Raw genomic sequence first — 25186 nt, forward strand, 5'->3', positions numbered from 1 at the left:
AGACTGCAAATCTGTGAAAGTGTTTGTGCTGTGTGTGTGTGTGTGTGTGTGTGTTTGCGGGAGAAAGTGAGAAAGGAGAAACTCAATTTACAGTGTGCGGGTAACCGCCATCCCAGAGCCAATTGGTAGAGGAACTGCAATATCTTTTAGTAAAAGAAAAAAAAAAAAAAAAAAACACGGGGTACCTCTGGTTTATTTTTTTCTGTCAGGAATCTGATGTTTCAGAAATGACTGTAGTTAGTTTAAAGCCGCCACATACTGTAATTACCTTACTGCGAGAACCTCCGGAGAAATGTGAGCTCTCTATCAAAGCATAACTACTCCAATTAAAAGACTGCACTGGATTGAAAATCACCTTTGTGGGTGGCAACAGACTTTCTCCCTCTTGCTGAAAAGCATCGAAGTGCTCATTTCCGAACACATCCCTCATGGGTTTTTCATTTTGTTTTGTTTTTTTTGTGTGTGTGTGTATGTGTATATTTTTTCTTTTCCATTTCCACCTTTTGGAACCCTTTTAAAGTCTCATTTAAACATGTCCTAAACGTGGCCACGTCTGATGCCATGTGACTCCACTGATGGATCGCCTTAGTCTGAGCCCTCTCATAAATCCATGTTCAATGGCATGTTCTTCTCCTGTCACCATTACCCCTTGTGCCTGCTGTCATCCAGCTGTCTAATGTCTGCAGAGTTACAGTGTGCACCTGTCACATACAATTTATGGCATGCAGTTTGTTGTGTACCATGGGAGTTCCAGTTTCTTAAGAACTTTTTTTTTTCTCCTTTTCTTACATTTGATGCAATTTGTACTAAGGATGTATGATTTGGTTGTCCCCCCCCCTCCCCCCTATCTTATGAGATACTTTCAACTTAAACTCCGTCTTTGATTGACTGATTGCTGATGATATAGCTGGGTATTTAATGTCCCATCTTTTTATTTGAAAAAGATTAAAAAATTCAAAATAAAATAAAGTGGATCGTAACTCCAAATTTATGTCTCTTCAACATAACATTTATTATGTTAGAAACTAAAATATGTCATTCCTTTCTTCCAAGAAGCTCTATTAAATATGTTCAGCAAGCAAAAAGCAAATATGTGCTTTTTCAGGCGATATAAGAAAGATCAGTGATATTGAATAACATTATTTACATACTATATTGTGAGCCGCAGCAGTTTGTAGAACACTTCAGTTAAACAAACTTGAGCTTCCACCTGCTGGCGTGGTAAAGCCACTGTTGTACGAGACCCGCAGAAAAAAAAGCTAATGGCAGCCGTCACTCCAAATATCCAGCTTCTCTACTTGCCTTAGGCTCCGTCTCAAGTGAAAAGGCATCGTTCTTGTAGGCGTCGGAAAAGTTTTTGCTGTTTTACATGGGGACATTTTGATAATCCTGTCCGTTTACATGGAAGCTCCAGAAACGGTGAAAAACATAAACATGCCAGGCCACGAGGGGGCGCTGTTGGTGATTTTTGTAATGAAACCCCACACACACACAGAGAAGAATAAGCAATAACTATAAGAAACGGCGAGCACGCGGCCACTCGTATGGTCAGACGACAAAGTTGATCAGATTATGAGTAAGGCATTGTCTCAACTTTCAAAGCAAAGCGATTTTTATTATTTTTTGTTTTTTTTCTTTGCTCCTCAAGCGCTGACAAATTGGACATCCACGGTTTTTCTCCTCTGGACAATGACATCAGTTGGCTTGCGACGAGCCGTCACTGGCTTTGTTTGCTCCGATAAAGGGAAGTGAATGCACAGCAATTAGATATTTGTTCTGTGTTATTGTTGCACGACTGCGCCACCGCTGCTTGTGCTCTCAGCTAGGATTATCGCCCCTAAGAGGGGGAAGCATTACAAAATGACAGCCTCTCATGTCGAACAAGTCAAGCTGATTCAGTGAATATTGAAGAGGTTCCCACCACATGTTCTCCTGCATGTTAAGGGAGCAGTGTTAACCTTGTTTTGATTTGCATCTCCTTAGCAATTAAGATAATATGTCGTAATTAGAATTTTAATGTACCGCTGTGAGATTTTTGATAATTATACAGAATTCTCTGCGGTGATTTTCTCTTTGCCTGCTTGTCTTCACAGATGAATTCATGGCTGATTAGATCGGTGCTCTAATCAGATTTGAGTTACAATGTAAAATATCTCCCCACATGTTTCTGCCGGGCTGAGTTACTCGCCGTAACGGTGAAGCGCCGAACGTGGCAACTCGTATGTTCGGTCGTTCACAATTTGTGTAGGCGACATGTCGCTTCACGAGTTCAGATGGGGAAGCCGAGGTGGAACTTCATCCTGTCGGTCCTGTGTAATTAGGTTAAAGACTGGTTAGTTGAGTACAGGGTTGTCTGAAATCAGTCACTCCTGCACTTCTTCACAGAACGAAATGGGTATGTGGGACATTTCATCTACGCTGTGTCATGACAGCTGTGCGCTTGCTTACATATTTTCTTTTCCTCCAACGTTCGCTTACCAAAAAGTCGATTTTTTATTTTTTTTTCCCAGGCAAACAGTCGTGACAGCAATGAAATGATTTTGAGTGAATCATTGATCTTTCATTGTGTCTCAGGAACACATTTTTTCGTTGCAACGTGTCTTTTTCTGAGCCACAGACGGAAGAAGCGGTGACCTTTCGGGAGTGCAGCAGTATGGATTCCGGAATAGTAATGGCCCTCTTGTCAGACTGACTGGTCTGAAGTATCGAATGGATTGACGGACAACGATTAAGGTTGAAGAGCTTGTTTTCACCGACGTCTTCAGCTCATAAACGATGCCGCAAGAACAAATGACAAACATCAGTTTCAGATGTTTAGCGGCATAAGTAGCTCATTTCTATGATTATCAATACACTTTTCTTTTTTTTTTTCTTTTTCCCCAGTCCAGTTCATTTGTGCTCGTTTGATACTTACTACCAGAGATGGACAATAGCGCTGCTTGCATTCAAAGTGTTCCTGCTTCAGCACACTTGAAAATGATCAATATGTAATCATGAAGAATGCAGAAAGATTGATAATGAGCTGATCATTATAATTGGGTCGGTGAGCTGAAGTGAGGACCAGGAGTGGACCTCGCTGGGGAGCAAGCGGAGCGAGTTGAGGCTCATTTTCAAACCAAGTTTAGTGTATTTCTAGGCCTCTGTGATGTTCATACTGGGGTAACTGCAGATAGAATTGATGCAGGGAGTTAATATTGACTTGCAAAAGTAGAATCATGAGGAATGTGTGTATTTAGTGTTAATATTTTAAACCGATGAATGTTTTCCACACTTTGCGATTGTCCAGATAACTCCCTCCCAGCAGGCATAGCTGCAGACTTTTGACCACGAGGACTCCGCAGTCAAACTGCCCAAGCGATTCAAGTGAAAACAGAAAACTTGTGTTTGACGAGTCTGATCTCGGGGTGCTCAGAAAACGACATTTTACTGAAATTATGTATCAAACACTTCTTCAGAAAATGGAAGTAGATGCTCAATAACAATGTTTCCTCCAGTGTCATGACTCCCAGTCCATATTCTCCTGGGACGTGGTAGTTTTATAGTTTGGTCACCTGTAATAGCAATACAACTTCTTTTTGTCCATACAAATGTCTCTGTGCTCAGCATCGTTCATGTTTATAGCGCATTGTTCTCTGCACGCATGTGTGTGTGGTTTAATTCCAAAAACAACCAACAGCGCCAACTTGTGGCCCGACATGCCCCCTGTCTCTTTTTCCCATCGAACAGTGATCAATTGAAGAGTGATGAACAAGCCAGTAATGACTTGTAAACAAATGACAGTTAAGAATTCACCTCAATGAATTCTCTGATACCATCTGTGGTAGAATTATTTCCATCACTACAGATTCTGTTGGTTATTGGCATATTGTTGTGAAGTTTGTTGCCAACTAAGCAGAGTACAAACCTCAGATTAAAAAACATAATAAAAGATGAATTCATATTTCAAATAAGTGTTATCTTTGATGGGAAAACTGCTTGTACTGGCCATGTTCTGGCTTGTTGTGTTTATGAGCGGTGAAGAGGAGCAACACCTTGTTAGGGTTGAGTTTAAGTGCCTGGTTTATAAATTCCACAGTGTGGTTGTGGCGGCAGCGGCCTTCTCCTCATATTAGCATTAAATGCGTCCCTTCTGTGAACTTCCCATGGCTAAGTGGGTAAGCCTCAGGATAATGTCCTACCTGCCCAAGTCTTCTCAGGTGGGAAAAGGTTTAAGAAGCTGCGTCAACCAACTCGACGCATTAGAAGGCAATAACGCCAAACGCACAGCCTCTGGTAAATCCTATGTCTCAGAAGTTACAAAACATCGTGACTGGAAAAATACCAGGATGAAAAACGATTCATGTGTATAGATGACTTTTATTCAATATAATTGGTGTGGGGGGAACCCCACTCAAAATAAATACTACAAAAACTGAATTTGACAAAAGATAAAACGGATTCCACTGGGCCCCACGGTTTGGTTGAGTCATTTACACATTGGGATCATAAGACGCTTAAACCCACCAAACACAGAGGATGACAGATGTCAGAACCACAGTTTCCTCACAGCAAGTCTTCTTGTTTGTTTGGACTCCTTTATATAAATCTGATATGTAATCGTTCGCTCACAGGTGGTGAAAGCAACACCGTAATAATCCCGCAAGCATATTTCGCTTGGCACAGCTTTTATGGGGAAGTTATGGAACTTTTCTTCACCTAACATGCTCTGTAAAGCTGGTAAGTGTGCTGCCTGGTGACATATTTCTGTTGCAGTGCTGAAAAAGACGACGTAAACTCAAAGGGACCTGGACTTAAATGCTATCTTTTTCTCATTGTATACTTCTGGATGGGGGGAAAAAACGGCAATGTAGGTCTGTTTACAACTGTAGTTATCCATTATAGACACCTGCTATGCAGCTATACTCACTGACTGATCCTCAAAATATTGTAACCGCTTAATTAACATTTATGGAAAATGACGAAATTGAATGACTCTAGTTTAGTTTCTGTGTCTCGTCTGTCAAATTTAAATGTGCTGAATCCATTTCAGATGCTTTCTTTTTTTTTTTGCCTTTTAGTTGATGAAACAGACGTTCAAGAATTAAAATAAGGTTTTCCCACTCGGATTAGTCCCCGCGCCCCACAGTGCAGCACGAGGCTCATTCCACATAATGCATATTTCATCATTATAGCCGACCTCAGTGCATTATACAACTATCCTTGTTTGTTGTGTGTCTGCCCGTGTTTTCACATTGCTGTTTCCTCGCCGCTTGTTTTTTATTCAGCATCAGACGGCAGCCAATATTCCCCTTGGCCTTTTCACCACAACAGTACAAACCAGTCAATATTGGCAGGAGAATATTTTCCTGCCCCAAGTTGCCACAGTATCAATACTCGAGGACGATAACAGGGTCCAGGGTAAATGAACAGAGATCTGCAAAGAAAAACTAAACCTGAGACCTCTTTGTGGTGCGAAATTGGCCACCACAAAGGAATTAATGACGGATCCTTCCAGCATAATTGTCTAATTATGCCGGGCAGATGGGGCACTGCTTTAACTAGGACACATTGTGCTACCTCTCCAGACTCTCCACAACAAAAGGCAAACCAGTGTGACAGCCTCTTCAGCAGTGAGTGGGAGGGAGAGTGAAAGAAAGAAAATGGAGAGAGTGGAGGAGGAGGAGGAGGAGGAGGGGAGGAGAGGAAAAAAAAAACTGGGTCTGTCACCAAGCCATTCCTCCACTCGATATGTTACCACAGAAACAAATGTATGGTGTAAACACTGCGTGGATCACAGCTCCTGGGAGGTGAATCACTGCAGTGTAATGAGGTTGGTTTACATGCTGCTTCTCAGCTTCCCACCCAGGCTAACTCAATACTTAAACCCTCTAATTAAAGAGAATCGTCCACTCGATAATTGATCACGTCGGTTGCCTCGGCACACGCCTCCACCGTGAGGCTTCATGCCACTGTTTATTAGAGCTGTCTGCCTGCTTTGTCTCCGGAGGGGGGGGAAGGAAGCGAGCTGCAGGGGAAGGCGAGGTAGGGATGGAGCAAAGGTAAACATGTAAAGAAATCCAAGTCTCTGCACTTGCATGGTGCTGCTAAAGTGGCTGCAGAATATCACGGAACACTTTGTGTGCGCCCCCCCCCCACCCCAAGGGTCAATCAGAAACTTGTGTGCATGTCGTGCAGCATAAATACGGCTGACGACTTATTCAAAAGACGTTACGCTGTTACAACACTGAAGAGACGGTCCCTCAGTCACAGTTTTTCTTCTTTTTTTTTTGTCTCACAGATGAGCCCATTGTGGAGCCCGTTTTATATATTTTCGCAAATCTAAATTGGCTTCCATTGGAATTCCGAAGTTGCAGTTTTCTAGACGCCTGTTGCTGCAAGTATTATTTCCTTTTGTTACAGAGAAGAACATTAATTGGATGTATACAATGCACAAATACAGCAAATGATGCAAATTTATACAATTGTTCTTGCTGTGTTTTTATTAATATGCAATTTAAAGTGGGCCCAGTTATGGGTGCAGCAGTTGGTAGCTTATAATTAAGAGTCATAATTAGTTGCTGTACAACAGCCTATGGTGTAAAGTGTATTATGAGAGCCCACTGAGAGTTTTTAATATTATGACTGAGAATGAAATAAGGCACATACGAACATCGTTTTAATGAATGTTTATCTTACATGTGGAATAACTTATATATATATATTAGGATAAATGGTCTAAGAGAGTTCCCCGAGTGTGTGCATGCATTAGATTGTGGTGAAACATCAATAAGAAATGTATACGCAGATTTTTTTTTTTCTCTTTGCACTCAGCTCCTAATGTGCACTGGTGCCTCGTCAGATGGACGTTATTGACCCATGTTATCTTTACCTCTGCGCTTTATTGCTTTGTTTTGAAGCAGTCAGACAGGAAGTGACAGGACTGACTATTGAGCATCTTCAGCACCTCTGACTTATAGATTTCCTCTGACTCCCCGTGCTGTGGGGTAATTGCTGAGTTTCAGAAATTGATTTATGGAAAGTAAATGTGTCATCAAGGCTCAGACCTGAACCGCGGGGGGTCGGTGGATTGACAGTGTTGGAGGGTGAGGTGACAGAAGAAGAAATAGAGGCTGCTTGAGGACCGAAACCAACAGTAGCGTGTGTTTTGTGGTTAATGGGTCTGGAGTAAATACGTGGACAGCTCCCGGAGAGCAGATAGAGCAGGTTATTATGGTTTACACACGTCCAGAATATGGCCCGCCAGCCACAACCGGCCTGTTGGAGAGGCAGCTGTCGTTCACAAGAATACTGCGGAAAAATTCCAAAGAAAACTGTTTTAATTGGGGGGAAAATAAGCAAAATTGTTCTCTCCATTTTCTTTCACTGCAGATTGCACTATTTCAGTAAGATTAGTAATATGATACGATGTAGAGATCAGCAGGGGGGAATGTTGTGATTAAAGCAGAAGTCACTTTAGTCAAAGTATTTTAATTTATGACATAAATTTTCAAAATGACTGCAGTGACACAGGTGCAAGTCAATGCCGGGAAACTTCTTGAGCTAAAGTAATCCTATGATGCATATTTTGTGCATTAAGGATCTTTAGCGAGCCATGAAGACAAAACGGTGCGGCAAAACTAATTTCAGATCTTCTAACAGATTTCAAGAATTAAGGAAACGACCAATTTGTTGCATTTATGGATGGATTTTTTATTTTTTTGCAGACGAAGGCAGTGTTAAAATGGCATGACGTGAAATTTCCAATTATTTGTAAAATTCAACTTTTATGAAAAGCACTTTAAGTATGCAGTTGTTGGTATTTAATGGTCAATGTGTCATCTATTATTAGTGGCGCCCACTTCAGGTCAAATGGGGCTGCATGTATTAAAGAGTTAAACGTTTCCTTTAATGTGAGCCAGTTTGGTGAAGCCGCTCTATTAAAGTCGCTCTATTGAGGTAATTGTCTCTGAAAGGCTTTCACTTGGTTTATTCAGTTTATTTTCTTTATCCGTCTTCATCCAAACAACACTTTAGATCTGTTTTATACTGCATATCTCCACCAAAATCAGTTATTTTTCACTTTAGATAAGGTAACACTGTAAGAGATTTCTACTCGTCATTATGAATTGATGGAATCTGCTACCAAATGTGTAAAAGAGGAGCAAATTGCTGCAATTAAGACATATTCATCCGATTGACTCTTTGAATGACTTGAGTCACTATTATTAGATTTACTCTATAAGTTACATCTCATTTGTATTTATGAGTTCCACGGTCACCTTCCCTCGACCTCAGGCAAATAATTACAGTTTTCCTTGGCTTGATGTTTTCGTACAAAATGATCGGATCACACTGTCATGTCTCTGTTGGCGGCGGCCCATTTGGCACCTCACCAAAGAGAAACATATTATTACAAAGTGGGTGTAACTTCCTCGTGCCAATCACAAAGTGCTGGTTTGGCATTTCTGAATTCCTGCGGCTGGCAGCTCCTCACGATTTCTCTTGACAGCCTTTTAAAGACGACTGCTGGGGTTTTCCCATTATTAACAAGTATTTAAAATGACTGTACGAAAAAAAAAAAAAATTTAAACCCTCACATGATCGTCAGGTACAACAGAGGTTTGTGGTTTGATATTTGATTTTTGATCTTTTCTTTTTTTTTTCTCTCTCTCTCTTGGCACATTGTCTTTTGACTCCAGGCAGAAGTAATAAAGTCCAACGCAGAAGCACACGTTGCGTCCTCAAAGCATCAACTCCGCACCGAGAAACACTTGAAAGCTTGGAAAGCAGTCAGATCAGGCGGCGCGTAATCCTCTAATCCACAGAACATCATCATTGTTAAGTGTGGTTTGAGTAATACGTGGTGAAATGTGTCTCACGTTAATAATAGAAATCTACATCTGCGGGTCCAGGATCAAAATAGACAAGACAATCGTGGCATATGCACTATGTGTTCGATTTAATTCCACCGCAGCAATTCACGAGAAAATGTCATGTGTAGCTATTAGGGAATGTGTGCAGATGCTCTGTGTTTCTCTTTCTGTCAACAAATCCCACACAATTAACAACGAATTGATCCTGTTACCTGGCATTGTCTGTCAAAGCAAAGCCTCTTATAACTTCTTTCTCTGGGCCCGTGTTGCACCTTTCCTGCATTGAGTCACACGGTTAGCGCTCGACTGCAACGAGAACAATCAGTAATACATACTGAAGAATTGCTGCAGTTATTAGTGAAAATTCACCATAACAACCCCCCCCCCCAAAAAAAAAAAATTATGCGCTTGTATGAAGGTTTATTTATGCAATGTGGCCATCGCAATGAAATGTAACGGCGGAGGATAAAATGGCAATGCCACTCGGGTAAGGATGACAGTGGAGAGGAAAAACTCTTTCAGCAGGACGAGACCTTCAGACTCGGCTGGTCGGAGTCGGGGGGGATAGAAAACGATGGAAGAGTACCGAAAATGGGGAAAGTCGACAACAGACCTCAAGGCCCGTGACCTTGTTTTAAATTTTCATAAAAGAATTGCAAACTATCTTTTGATCTGCGGCGAAAAAGGAACATAAAAGCCCAAAATAAAGTTCCCCTGTTGAAAGTTTCACAAAAAATAACATGGGAAGTTTTTCTTGTGAAACTGTGAACACAATCACGGGATTTCCTAATTTGTCAGGCTTCTGATTAAGTGGTTTAAATCAACCAAAGGTGTTTTTCAGACCAGATTGTCAAAATAAAGGCATAAATAAAGACATGGCGATATAAACAGATGTTTAATTGCTCCGCTCCTACGTACTCCCATTATTGAGACAGCGATGATGATCAACGCCGTCCCCCCCCCCCCCCCCCCCAGTATGACCTGGACAGACCTGACATTTGACCGGTTCATTGGTGTGTCTGTAGATCACATCCATCACTAACATGTTCCTCTGATATCCGGGTCCTCCGTCACACCACGAGCTGAATCCGAGGCCTCGGCTTTAAGATGGCTCCAGGTTTTTCATGCCGATTTCCGTGAGAAAAAACAAAAAAAAAACAAAAGTATGTTCTGAGCCGTGCATGTTGTTAATAGAATTAATAAACAAAAAAGAGAATTCTAGGTTCTATTGATGGAGATGCACAATTAAAGGGTAATGAACACAAAGTTCTGTTGAAGTAAAGGACATTTGGGTTAGTGATGTGGAACGCCACTCTTCTCTCCAATGTGATACTAAGTATTCCCAATATCAATTCAAAATTCAGTCAATACCAATACTTTGTGCAAACGCTGAATGAAGTGAGAGTAACGTCAAGGTTATGTGGCGAGAGAAACGAGTTAAAAGTTGTTGTTTTTTTCGTTCCTATTATGAGCAATTGAAAAGAGCTCAAGGCAAACGGCGCTTGTTATTCTTCATCTTCGCTCCAAACATAACTCCGTTAATGGTCAGCCTTCATCTCGAGGGACATTAATACAGCCGTTTTGACTTCATTAATCATATGAAGAAGAAGCAGTTCAGACAACCAGCAGGAAATAATTACACACATTATAAAATGAGTACAGAGAGACTGTTGGTATTTCAACAAGGGAATCCTTCCAAAAACACACAAGGTATCGCTACTGTCAGTATTTTGTTATCGAGCTGCACATCATAAATGTGGGTTTCTTTGGAGGAGCCGCTGGCAGCGATGAGAACTTAATGCCGGTTTAGTGGGTTAAGCACTAAAAAGGAGTTTGCATATTCTCCTTGTGCATGGGATTTCTCGCGGTTTCTCCGACTTCCTCCCACAATCCGAAAACAGCGCAGATTATTGGATAACCGCAAAATATTTCACCCGATGTCAGCCGGGATCGGCTCCAGCTCCGCCTGGACCTGAAGAGATGGATGGAGTGCAGCTATGAATTCGATGACAGTTGTTGTTATTTGTTGACAGATTTTTATTTTTTCCCCCTCCCAACTGCCTTTGCTTCCTTCTCCTATAAAGGCCTTTGGGGCCTTTCACATGTATGGCAATAACCAAGCTGATGTTAAAGGACACAACTCTTAAATTAAAGATATAATATGTATGACAGGCTTTTTTTTTCCGTCATTGTTTTATAGCTCTGTGTAAGACGCTATTAGAAGAATTGAAGTTATCTCTTTGTGTATTTTGTCTTTCTGCAGAGGCTCCAAAGTGAAGTTAAGTTTATTGAACTTGGCATCACTCCGGCGCTCATTGGTTTAATTTCAAGGGTGCGAGAAAGAGAGAGAGCGAGAGAGACGGAGCACTTCCCCATGCCCCCGAGCAGATCCTGTGCGCCGTGTTATTGTAGTGGTGACCTTGGTTCTTCTCTAAAAGCCTTCTGTCGGTGCAGATTCTTACAGGCACACAGCCCTGTAGTGTTGGCGGAAAACTCATTGAGTCTGCTCCGCCAAAGCCAACAGGGCAGAAGGGTGCAGGTGTTGCACTGAAATTGGTTTGCTTTCTGCTTAAAAAGTAAAGTGCGCCTCACCCAGAATGGCTCCCTCTCCAAACAGGCTCTGTAACCAGAGTCTGCGAGCTGCGCTTCACTTTGGGGTTATGGTTTCCCTGGAATTAAGAAGTCTGTTTACACTGCGCGAAACAAATATGTGAATTGGATTTTGATACTAGACTGTATATATTTGGGTTATGAAAACTGCTCAGACTGTGATATGTGGCCATTCCAGTAAACGTGTGTGTGTGTGTGGGAGGAGAAGTTAGGTGAATCAGGCTTGGCTGATGCTCAGTTTTTAAAGATTATTATGCGACTGTGATTTCAAGGAGAAAATAGCCTGAATGAGATCGAATTCAGTTTTCTTGGCAGAAGGCAAGGCTTGTTGGCACACAAGACAGTATCTAAATAGAAATCACATTTTTCACTCAAGTTAGATTTAGCTGGAGTACACTGTCCTCCTTTCTGGCTCGGAAACTTTGCCGTCTAAAAATGTTGAAGTCGTTGCTGCTCAGTTTCATTGTTTTAAAGTTATCGGTGCGCCGGCTGTTCTATCTGGCGAGGAGAATCCATTTTCTGGGAGCGTTTGGTAGTACCGTGTACGTAACGCCAATCTGCCCCAGACCTTAGTTTCTTCTCCTGACCTGCAAAGCATTAAATAGGTCAGTAATATTTCCCCTCTTTCCTTTTTTTTTTCTTCTTCTGTGGGGTTTGTGAAAGCGTGCAGGACACAGAACCAAATCATTAGCATGGATGGAATCCAGAGCATTAATGGTAACCAGGCAGAGTCGAATGACATTGTTATTGCAGCCGTTCCCGGGAAAGTGCGGGGAGCTGAAAATTTATATTTGATTTATAGCAGGGTTTGAATTTATGTTCCAACCCTCAATAGGAAAGTAAGTGATCTTCGCCCGGCTCCTCGCCGGAGAGGGGCCCACAGCATCTGGTGCTGGAAACATCTCTGTATCAAACGGAGTTTCTTCTCGTTCTCTCTTTGCACTGCTTAACCACCAAGAATTTACACCTGTAGGGGGATATAGTATTACTGTGTTTATTGGACTGGATTCAAGTCTGAGCCTTGAGAAATTATCAGACGAGTGAAATAAGCTGCTCTTTGTGGGGAGACGTTGAGCAACAGGCTTCCCCCGCACACTTTATTTTTTTGTTGCGCTCAAACTGATTACCTGCTATTTGCTGCCGTGCTCGTCATGATTGTGGCGATGGAGCTAAGTCATTATTTACCTTGGTTTATTGTGTTCTGAATTGTATTTGATGGCTCGGATGTCTGCGCAGTATTGCGAGGACTATAGCATGGATATAAAGATCTTTGATTTGTTCAGCTCAAGTGTGGTTATTTATTGAGAGATCTTCCTCCAGCAGCACAGAAATATACTGCTCACTGTCACTGCCAGTGTGCTTTTGAATCCTCGGAACATTGTATCTTTGCATTATTATCTGCTTGAAATGATGATACAAATACCATTCTTTATGGTTTGGTAATAACTGCCTTATTTTTCATGGGGACGCAGAGCATTATTTATCACTGGCAGTGTTCATGGGGATTAATGATGCATAACTCCGTTGGAGTTGTCTGGCGTACAGCACCAGCCGAAGGAATCTGGAAGGTTATCAGAGCAATAAATCCCAAGTTTTTCTCCGTTGTTTGTCACGATGCACTGCAGCAGCCAGTAGTTATGATGGTTCCAGCTCTCCCCGCTCCGTAAGCCGTCAGGAAAATAACACGACTTGTTCAAGCTGCCAGTTGATAAGGTGGAATTTGATCGCAAAACCTCAAAGTTCAAAGCGAGCAACTGTTTTTTTTTTTTTTTTCCTTCTTTTTCTTTTTCTCCTTCTTCTTTCCAAATCTCATCCTTATTACTTTGACTGTGTCTGCTTCCAGCCGGATGATGGGGTGCAGATAAGGAGCGTGGCGCACACTCCCCACCTCTGATGTTCGTTCTTGGCAACGAGAACGCGAGCACTGTCTGTTCAGCCTCGCGTTTTAACTGTTTTGTCAATTGCCGTCATCCAATTCCGTTATGTCTATAAAGTGAAAATTAAATTAGGTGTGCAGATTGTTACACAAGTTCAATCCATACCCTCCCGGCGCCACCCCTTTCTTTCGCCGCGGCTTATTTTCTCTGTTTAATTTATTGAATAAATTGCCCCTTTAACTTGTCAAGCAGGAGGAAGCCATCCATGCATTGTCCATGATCCGGGCAGAGAGGAAGATTCAGTCAATTAGTGCAATGATAGAGCCTTTACTGCGGTGAGCTCACTGATTGAATGGCATCCTTCTCAAGGTCAGGCCCGAGCTAAGAGCTATTTTCTGCTTACCTGTGCAGCCAGCCGGCCACAGAATCTGCACACAAACTGCCTTTCCACGGGCGGGCTTAGTAAGCGGAGAAGCTCATCACTGATATTTCCAGCTGGTAACATAAAGAGAAACCTCTGCGCCTGCAGAAAAGGACACAAAGGCATGAGTAATATGATAAGTGAGATCTTGCTACGGTGCGTAAAGACATTTGGAATGTTGTTGGGTTTTTTTTGGTCGATCCGCGCCAGGGGCCGAATCGTATCCTCCCATTGTGTCCCTGTCAAAGTAAACCTCCGTGCTCAATGTGAATCGTTTTGCTGGCCGAACGTGCAGACTGGGTCAGAGGTCGGACTGGGAGCACAGCTGTTTCGTTTTCTGCTGCTTCTTGTTTTTTAATGATGAATGCGAAGCGTCAGCTGTTCGGGGGAGCGATTTCCTCGACAACACAGGCTCATCCGGCATAATGGAGCAGGACCACCGCTAAGGTCACTGACTGTCTTGCGTTCGCAGAGCAGCATCAAATATGTTTAAGTAACCGTTAAACCGCGCTAAAGCGCGATCCAACGGTGCATCAATTTTCAAGACTTAAGAATAATTGTGTCTGAGATGGACTGCTTCTGTTGAGTGATCCTTGCTCGTCGCTCTGGAGATGATAAACTGTGACACAAAACGTAGTCATAGCGCTCATTAGAGCCCACTGCCTCCCTGCAGCGATGTTTTGAAGTGGATTTTCTGCAGTGCCACATTGAATTTAGCCGGGCCTGACCTGTGTGGAGCCTTCAACCGGTGCTGTCATTTGGCGTATGTTTGTGGGATAAAAAAAAGAGGGAGAGAGAGGCAAATCTCTTCGGGAACATGGATCACCCGCACTGTCACCGAATCCGATGGGGGCGCTGCCACCTCCGTGAGATCAAAGCACCGTGAAAATCCACCACACTGCGTAGAGAAGTGGGGAGTGGTGGACGGAGGAGGCCAGAACTGATTCACCTGTGCAGGGGCCCGCCCACAGCCGCGCTCCTACCAGCCGGAGCCCCCGGACCACCGATAGGATTAGAGGCTTTAGCTGCAAAGGTCCCTCATCATCTCTCTGCCCCCGGAACCTCGTGTGGCAACAACTCCCTGCAAACACAAATGCCATTTTATGATCGCTTAATAACGGCCTCATCCTCGCTTCACGCGCGCGCTCACACTCCGTAAATCAGCTCATGTGCTTTTATAGCCGCTATTGTCTCTGCAGATAAAGAGGACAACCCAGCAGTCTGGGACTCCCAGCCCATGAATCTGGTGTGGAGGCATTTATTTATTTATTTTTTATTTTTCTTGCCACCCCACCCCCTCAAAAAAAAAAAAAAAAAATCCCCATCCTCAGATTAGTATCACTGAACAGCCCGCCATTGTGATGCTGCTCCCTGGCTTCTGTATCCCAGCGCAGCCCCTCATGCCTGCCAGGTAAACCCGTCTGCCTCTCTGTTGCCGCGATAGGGGAGTTTGGCGCCGACTGACTGAAACAACATCACCTTGTTTATCCTGTAAATAATTCACCCCTTCCGGGCAACAGAAACAAAATCAAGGTTGTGTGTTTAACAAGGGAGGCGAGGAATGAGAGGAGCCAGGGAAGAGGGAAAAAATCAGGTGTTTCCTTTTTAGATAAACTTGGCGCCTGGAGACAGCGACACATCCCTGATTCCTATGCAGCGCGAAGATGCTGCAGTGAGATGTGTGAGGTGTGTGTGGGGATGGAGGGGAGGGAGGAGAGGTGTGGAGGGTTTTTTTTTTAAATTTTGTGTGCTCACTGAACTTGCCCTTTGATAGCTCTCTGAAGAGGGTGCAGCGATACTGTTGGGGGACATTCTTGTCGCGTTTAACATCAGAACCTATGGAGTGTGTCGGCGCGTCATCCGGTTTGATGCTCATCATCAGGGGCTGTTTCCTGGGAGCCGTCGCCTCCCCTCTCCGTGACACCGCGTGCTATGTGTGTGTGTGTGTGTGTGTGTGCGCGCGTGGACATGCGAGATGCCTTCGTTTGTTTGGATGTTTTGTGTTGTCTAGCATCCCCCCCCCCCCACCCCCAGGGGTAGTGTACCAGTGTCTACAAAAGACAGACTGTTTAACCCCCCCCCCCCCTCCTTCGTCGTCGTTGCAGACCAACACTTTTAATCCATTTGTTATAATTCACTTGGTTCATAAAGGAAAATGAGACAATCACACCAGAAATGCTAGAAAACAGCAGAAAATCACTTGGCTGAAGCAGGAGCGATTGCAATCAAATATTACAGAGCGAGAGAGAAGAGAATGCAAATAATTTTCTTCTGAAAAGTGTAATGACATTGTTGCAGCTGTCTCCACTGCTGCTTGCCTTGGCAGCAAAATTGTGCATTACGGTTAATGTGATTAAAATGATCAGTGTGATCAGTAGGATCATAGCGTTGTCAAATTCAACTGTGAATGTTCTCAAATTAGACTGAGTATTACTTTATACTGGTACATCTCAAAGAAATACATTGAAGAGGTTCATTTTCCCTACGATTCAAATATATTTTTGATTCTGTATGATTGTAGCTCAAAATTATATGGAATTATTTAAGGTTTGGAGATTTTTTTTTGTTTTAATTTAACCAAATCACATAATTATCCAAATTAAAATAGAAGAAATGCTTGAAACTTTTTAAGTTAATTCCTTCGCCATCCCCTTCACTATTGACTTACTGTATGCAAATGATAACATTGTTTTCCATCATGTACAAAGTCATTAGAATCAACCTCCTACAGGTGTTTATGGCAATATATCTTGGATAAAGAAATACAGATTGAAGAGGAAACCACTGATGGTATGGGTGCAGTCGAAAGAGTTTGCTATATTAACTGTGAGCTGCTGGAGCAGAAGTGTTGCTTTTTTAAAGCAATTTCCTTTGAGCTTGTTCGGCAGACGGGTAACGATCCTCATTCAAACCCATTTTCACACTTTAGACCTGTAAAGTTATAAAAAAAAAGAAAAAAGTTTGGTTGGTTCTCATAAAATCTGTATTTTGAGCTTCTATCTCCAATGGAATTACCAAAGACCAATGTTTTTAATCTTTTTCATGAAAGAGTGGTTTTGCGCTATAATTAAAATTTCACCCTGCAGATGCCAGTTTTGATCATATAACATGAACTGTTGTTAAAAAAAAATGCATGATAATCATAGAGGATTTAAAAACTGCCCATATTTTTACGATGAAAGGACAAAAAAAAAAAAAAAATTAGAACACAGGAGCATTTATTACAACTTTAATGAACTGCTCTGACGAGAGGTTAAAACGAAGTACGCAAAACCAGTTCACATTGGTTTGCATAAAGGATTCTCTTTGTTTGGGTATTTTCCAAAACTTTATGAAGTTTGCTGTTGAAAAATTGCACACAAGAATAATATTTTCGACTTTAGTTTGAGGGGTTGGGGGTCATTGAGGTTACACCAGAAGTCTGTGGTACAAAACCCATAATAAACCCTTAGAACGTATCAAAAATGCCAGACACAGTTAAGATGATCCTGAAAAATGTTAAAGTTGAATAAAAAATGTTATAATGTAGGGGAAATAATACAATAGCCAACACTAGCTTAGTAAATCTACATACATTTTCTGAAAAGAGCAGAAGATTTTTATGAAGTCCAAGTTGAAGAAGTAGTGCTATCATTAGTAGTCCATTATTGAACCAGTAACATACTATCTGGATAAAACTCCTGAATCTTTTCTTCCGGCAGCACTCATCCAAGATGTTTTTAAAATAAAAATACGAGGCTACATTATCATTCAAAGATCTTTGTTTTGTGCCCTTAAAAAATAAAACACGTGGCGTCTTAGGTGGGAATCAGCCATGAAATGACTGTTCCTTGATTAATTATGTAATCCTGTTGTGGCCTCGAGTGCAAGTCGGAAACAGTGGCTGATGCAAATTGATTTGCATTCGCACAATATTTTAAAGCAAAGTGTCTAATGAGGAAAATGTTTCACCGTTATGCTTTAGTTCCCACAAAAACAGGTTGTTGAGGCGGCACATAGCAGATTTAAAGATCGTAGCGTGAACAAATGGGACATCAATACTGAATTTGATTGATAAATCGGCAGTAGGATTATTAATGTTGAAAGTGCGATTGGCTCAACTCCTAAAAAAAAAAAATGTCGTCATCACTTAGGATGATTTATAGAGGTAAACATAACTAAACTCTGATTCCGTGAGGTTTTTAAAGGTTGAGACGGTGTTCCGTAACCCTCGGTTGTTGCTGAATAGTGTCAAAACAATAGAAAATGATTCATTGTCCAAACACTCGCAGATTGCAAAAGCACATTTGAGCATCAGCAGAACATCAGTCAGCTTTATGTTGTCCTGCAGCCAGAGCCGAAAGCCGCGTGACAACTGTGAAACATCCATTACAAAGGCAGACTTGAGTAGTGATACACCAAGCCTCCCACCACGCTGGTGTGTCAGCGAGGGACAAGGCAGGCTAAAGTTGAATAAAAAATGTTATAATGTAGGGGAAATAATACAATAGCCAACACTAGCTTAGTAAATCTACATACATTTTCTGAAAAGAGCAGAAGATTTTTATGAAGTCCAAGTTGAAGAAGTAGTGCTATCATTAGTAGTCCATTATTGAACCAGTAACATACTATCTGGATAAAACTCCTGAATCTTTTCTTCCGGCAGCACTCATCCAAGATGTTTTTAAAATAAAAATACGAGGCTACATTATCATTCAAAGATCTTTGTTTTGTGCCCTTAAAAAATAAAACACGTGGCGTCTTAGGTGGGAATCAGCCATGAAATGACTGTTCCTTGATTAATTATGTAATCCTGTTGTGGCCTCGAGTGCAAGTCGGAAACAGTGGCTGATGCAAATTGATTTGCATTCGCACAATATTTTAAAGCAAAGTGTCTAATGAGGAAAATGTTTCACCGTTATGCTTTAGTTCCCACAAAAACAGGTTGTTGAGGCGGCACATAGCAGATTTAAAGATCGTAGCGTGAACAAATGGGACATCAATACTGAATTTGATTGATAAATCGGCAGTAGGATTATTAATGTTGAAAGTGCGATTGGCTCAACTCCTAAAAAAAAAAAATGTCGTCATCACTTAGGATGATTTATAGAGGTAAACATAACTAAACTCTGATTCCGTGAGGTTTTTAAAGGTTGAGACGGTGTTCCGTAACCCTCGGTTGTTGCTGAATAGTGTCAAAACAATAGAAAATGATTCATTGTCCAAACACTCGCAGATTGCAAAAGCACATTTGAGCATCAGCAGAACATCAGTCAGCTTTATGTTGTCCTGCAGCCAGAGCCGAAAGCCGCGTGACAACTGTGAAACATCCATTACAAAGGCAGACTTGAGTAGTGATACACCAAGCCTCCCACCACGCTGGTGTGTCAGCGAGGGACAAGGCAGGCTGCGAACAAAGACGGCCAGGATCTGGGTATTTGAAGCTGATATTGGGCCGGTTTCCCGTCGGGCTACATGCTATGCCTCCCCCCTTTGAGTGTTGATTGCAGACAGGAGAATGTGGTTGACTGATCTGAAAGGAAATTACTGGAGAGAGAGCTTATCCCATGCCTTTGACTGATAATCAGCTCATTATCGTGTTGATCATTTACAGCTCTCCCTCTCGCCCGCTCTCTATTCTTTTAGCTGTGTCACTGAAGCAGAGCACAGAGACTTTTAATGGCTTGGCATGGAGCCCGCCGTGCTGAGGCAGAGTTAAAACAACCACGCTAGCCCTGGCTAGTCTCCACTTTTACACAGTGCAGGTCCCCACCCCACTTATCAACTCTCCCAGGGAAGGTGGGGTGGGGTGGAGGGGGGGGGAGAAAAAATTTAAAGAAAAAACAACAACAGCGACAACAACATATGCAACCCCGCGACGCGAGCCGTGCCCTCGCACCCCAACATGGCTAACTGTGCATGAAATTGAACTGATTGGAGTTATTGACCAGAAGGCTCCAGCCCCTCGGAGGACGGGTGGAGGGAGGGGGGGAGGGTGGCGGGCGGTGGGGCGGGTGGGGGCGGGCGGCTCGAGTGTTACCTGATTGAGTGAAAAATCCTCGGCCGGTTGCTTTGATGCCAGGCACTTTACAGGAAAGAGTGATTTAATGGAAGCTGCCAGACCTCATCAATGTCAGCGCTGGCGGTGAGGACCCTCGGCTCCAGCAGTGCTTCATATGAAATCGCTCGCTATGACAGGTCCTGATGGACACATGTTTGCTAGTTGTTTTAACTGCACAGTAAAAAGAAACACTGACATCGGCCTCCACCTCTGACTCTCGAAAAGAGGCTGTGGAGCGAGGAGAGGCTGTTGGCCGCCTCGCCGGCGTGCAGCCGCCCCTCTCCTGTTTTGGGCGTCTATAAATACGCCGATTGGATTTTTGCCGAGGTTGATGAGCCTGTAATTAATGTGACCATCATTAGACGTGGTCTTGTTCCGCTGGTGAGGTGAGTCGAGGAGACTTCTCCTCTGTTGTGAAGGAGCGGCGTGAGAAGTTGAAAAGAAGTGACGGCCGGCCAGTTCCCCCCCCCCCCCCCCCCCCCCGTGACATGCAGGAGGCGCCACTTTGTTGTCAACCAGCAGGATAACGCACGGCGCCATCTATCAACTCCCCGCAAAAGCCCGCTGTGCCACGTCTTCAGTAGATCTGGATTGCATTGGAATTGCATCATTAATAGAGCTGAAATGATTCCCAGCAACTCCGGGAGAATACATTGACCCCTGAGGGAGACTAGAAACAAGACAATGTTTTTACAGGAGGAATATCTAACTAGAGGTCCCATTACCACTTCATCAATATACAGCAGCAAGTGGGAGAGAAGACGGGAGGAGGGAGGAAGAGGAGGTGGGGGACAAAAAAAAAAAAAGGCGAGGGAATGTAATGGCTTATAGTGCTAATGGCAGTCTGAGCACTCAAGTCCCAAACATTCAGCCGCCTCATCTCATCTGGGCTGTGTAATTGCCCTCCTGGAAGCTGCCACGCGAGGCGGCTGCCTCCGTAGTGAAGAGTGGCAGCTGCTGGATGTTGAGGAGCAGGCTGGGGTCAGCTCCCCAAGTGGGGCTCCTCGCAACCACGAGATGTCATAATTAATAGCTATCCGGGCACCCCGGGGCACCGCCTTTTAAGGTGTGTGGGGCTGGATGGGATTATTTGGCTAAATTGGAAGCCAAAATGCTGGATTTATTCTGCACTTAACATAATGTATACTTATCATCACTTTGCCTGTAGCGAGTAAGTGTAGCATGTCAACCCCCCCCTCACACTCTTGCTTTTCAGGGATGTTTTCCCCTTGTTTGTATTTCGTTTCTCTGCCTGCATCTCGTCGTACCTGGAGATATGTTGCTGGTGTATCATGGGAACCTATTAATCTTTGGGGACTAGCGTTCTCCCTAGTTAAGTAAATATACATGAGCTGCTGTGCGAGTTACAAGCTCCCAGCACCTTCATGAAAATCTGTTACTTCAGCTCCCCGCTCTCTCTTCCTGTCTCCCTCCCTCCCTCTCTCTCTTTTGCTCTTTCTCTCTCTAACATGCCGCCTGGGGGCAAATCTCACTCTGTCTCATCTGCTGCTTAATTTCACTGGAGCGGCCCTCAGTAATGAAGCGCCTTGATGTACATTTGCCAATTTCTGCCTCTGCCACTGCGATATAATTGGGATGTGACTAAGCATGAATACCCAGCACAGGGTTGGTTGACCTCTCGGTGACCCCGCGAGTCGCGCTTTTGTCATAATGGAGGTATTATCTCACATAATCTGGGAATGGAGAGGGATTGTCTGCAGGGTGCCAGGGATGGAAATGAATTGATATAACTCCTTGCTCCTGTGCAGCACAGCGGAGGGGGATAAAGAGTGCAAGATACATTTTTCTACATGATCATAATGAAGACATTTTCTTCTTATCTATTGCCTCTTTGTGTTTATTGGAGTAGGAGAGCAGCTTCTGGCAAACGCTGGTGTGGGTTTTTTTTTTTCACGAAGGGGAGGGAGGTTTTGATGCTGTCGCAGGAGAGAGGATTTCTGTCTCTGTGTGTGTGTGTATATCTCAGCCTTTTCCCTGTGTGGGTGCACTGTGTACTCACATGTTAGTGTGTATGTGTGTCTGTTAATGACCCTGTAAAATGACAAGCTGAGCTGGCAGTGAGAGTACAGCCGACGGTCAGAGAGAGAAAGCGAGAGAGATGAGGTGGAGGAGGTAGGAGAGTTCAGATGGAGGTGTGGGGAAGGAGGGCAGGAGGAAAATTTAAAAAAAAAAAAAGGGAGAGAGAGAGGGGGACATGGTTGTGAGGTGGGTGGTTGCTGTGATTCACCATGCTGTCATCAGAGGGACCGAGGCCCCTGAGTGGCCCTCTATATTCCCACCTGAGAGGCCTGCAAATGGAGGGGCCGCGCTGTCATTATTTACAGCCCGCAGCTCCTAACCTTGGATTCGGAGCTCATCACAGCGCGGGGAAAATCAGATTGGACTTGACGTGTACCCGAGCCAGTGACCTTGATAAGTGCGAGGTGCCTGCAGCAAGAGGTTGGGGAAGAAGAGCTCGGATTTGTGCGTACGTGTGTTGTTTGTGTGTTTGTGCTTTTCGACCAGGTTGGGGTAGTATGTGTGTGTGTGTGTGTGTGTGTGTGTGGCATCGCTGAATGGCTGGACTATGACTCAAGATGACACGTGGAAGGGCGGCGATACAGCAGACATATGAGCCATTAGGACTGTTCACTTTACAAGGCACAGTGCTGATTAGAATAGTCGATGAGTTCGTTTGCATTTCAACAGAGAATCAATCCTTTATGATTTATTTTGACTGAAAATCGGTTTAAAATGTACCTGGTGCATTTGAGGGGTATAAACGTGAACTCGAGGTGAATTTAGATTGGGGGGGGGTTGTTACTGATCTATAACCGAGAGGTGGGGGCTGGTTTGAATTGTACCGTCGAGATGTGGGTCCCTGAACAAGGCCTTTCGCCTCAAACTGCCCAGGTTTGAGCCAAGAAGCGTGTCCAGTGTAAAACATGTGCCAAATCAAATGTGTGGATCACGTAATCATCTGTGGCGACCCTGGAAATGAGCAGCCTCACCCTCACCCCATCAACAGCGGAATCACCACTTTAGTATGAGCACATTTAAAAAACACAAGGACACATTTGGAAACAAAAAGTAAAAGATTCACCCAAATCTGCTTCATCATCAGTTTTATTTTGTACTGCTTTATCCATCTTAAGGTCATGGATCAATCCCAGCTCATAATGGGTTTGTTCAGTTCATTTATACCTTTTAAAAATGTTTTTTTTTCCTGTAACTTATCATTCATTCATCATCTTTTTGTGTTATTGCTCGGTTCATGTGGGTTGAAATCACTCGTAAAACTTGTTAGATCTACAATTAGCCCAACAATATCCCAAGCTTCGGCAGCAAAGCTGTGTGTGTAAAATGTAGGAAAATATAAATGTATTTACACTTGAATCTTTTGCACTATAGGATGAAGAAGCCACTTTATTATAAAAAAAGGTTTTACCTGCACAGCCACTAGAAAACATGAGGACTTGTATCTTTAAGAGGAGGCAGCACAGTGGTGCATCACATTTGTCTCATCTTGGTTCGATACTAGACTACATACTCTACGAATTTTATGGACCAATTTAAATGTAGTTTGCATATTCTCTCTGTGTGCAGCTTTTATTTTTCTCCAGGTATTCCTCTCTCTCTCTCTCTCTCTCTCTCTCTCGCTCTCTCTCTCTCTCTCTCTCTCTCGCTCTCAACTGACATACCTGCTTGTTTATTGTGTTATAGTTGTGGGGGCAGATTCCCAGTTTGAACCATAGTAAAAAAACAACAACAAACTAACCAATATTTTTTACATCTGACCACAAGAAAAACAGATTCTGCAGCAAAACCTCTCTCTAAAAGTAATTTTTTTGCGGTACAATTTTACCAGCTTGGAAATCATCAACAGCTTGTAAAATGTGCATAATTGAAGAACTTCTGCTGCGGATTACACATCAGTCGTGATAAACTGCCAGAATACAGTGATTCCAAAGCCTGTTAGATCCTGTTTGGTATCTCTACATCTGTTTGCTCTGCAATCCACTCACACTTCAGTCAGTCTTCAGTTTACCTGCCCCAGCGTTGGTTTGGAAGCGTCCCTGTCCCCTACTTTCTGAGCAAGATTCCGTCCACTTGTTTGGTACAGATGGCTGCATTCACACTTCAATTCAGTTTTATTTATATGACAACATAGTCCTCTCAAATCGCTTTCACAGAGGCAAAAAAAATACCCAACTATTCCGCATGAGCAAGCATAGACAAGGTGGAAAGCAAGAAACTCTTAACGGGAAGAAATCTGCAGAACCAGAAGTGGCGGCTTTCTGCGGTTCCAGTTAGGGTTTTAGGGGACAGGAGGAAAGAAAACGGAGAGGAAGAGGACAGAGAGCAACAAACAACAGATTATCGTCAAGATAATCCACAAGTTTTACTTTCACCGTCAAGAGATCCTGGTACAGAGAGAGAAAGAGGGGACCGACTTCAAGAAAGACAATTTTAGTGATGTGCAAAGCTGAAAAATGGCTGTATCAACGGAGAGCGAAGAAGCTTGGTGCATTGGAAGTCTCCCAGCAGTCTAAACCTACTGCAACTTGACTAGAAAATAGTACATGGTATAGTAGTACCGTCCCTAAATGGAAGCATTATTAAATAAGAAAATATTAAACCATATACAACACAGTCATTTCTAGGGGCTTTTAAGAGAGAAACCCAACAGGTTCAGGTCGCCTCCCTACCTGATTCTGGGAACTTGTTCTACAAGCGAGGAGCCTAATAACACTTAGAAACTAATAAATAAACTAAATTTGAGCGATGTGATCTCTCACTATCATTTTGAATCAACTGAGGTCCTCTTAAGAGGTTATTGAAACACCCTGATGATAGAGGCGGTATTACAGTATTTTAGCTTATGGGTTAATTTTTCAGTGTTCAGAGTCGACGTGTTCCTGACTTTAGAGAAACAACGCAGGTGAAAGAAAGCGGTCCTGCACACTCGTCTCGTGGGAGTGGAAGGATACGTTTTGGTAACAAACAACTCCTTGGTTCCTTACAGTGATACTGGAGGTCAAAATAATATCTTCCAATTTTCTTAGCAGATAAGTTGTTTCTCAGAAGGTTTTTGGAATGCTTAACTTCTGTGAAGTTTTAATACAACCAGACGGCACTAATGCATATATACAAGGGTTTGATTGAACTGAGGACTGGTGACCGGCCCAGCATGACCCTCAGACATATAGAACATGGATTGATGAATGGATGATTGCGTTCAAGAAATAACTATGAAACACATTTTAATAAGAATTTCACAAGCTATCAAAATAATCTAAACTGACAGCCTTGGACTGACAACAGGTTCAACTTGAGCTCAAAGTTACTAATCTTCTCCCGGGTAGTTTTATTTCTCTACTGATTA

General features: G+C 43.0%; 1 protein-coding gene across 1 annotated transcript in view; it reads left to right on the plus strand.

Annotated features, from left to right (window-relative positions):
- The window catches only part of adkb (adenosine kinase b), a 120697-nt gene that overhangs the window by 23862 nt on the left and 71649 nt on the right, over positions 1-25186 (plus strand). The gene's annotated exons all lie outside the window — the stretch shown is intronic.

Source organism: Blennius ocellaris (assembly GCF_963422515.1).
Source record: "Blennius ocellaris genome assembly, chromosome: 21".
Taxonomy (NCBI): domain Eukaryota; kingdom Metazoa; phylum Chordata; class Actinopteri; order Blenniiformes; family Blenniidae; genus Blennius; species Blennius ocellaris.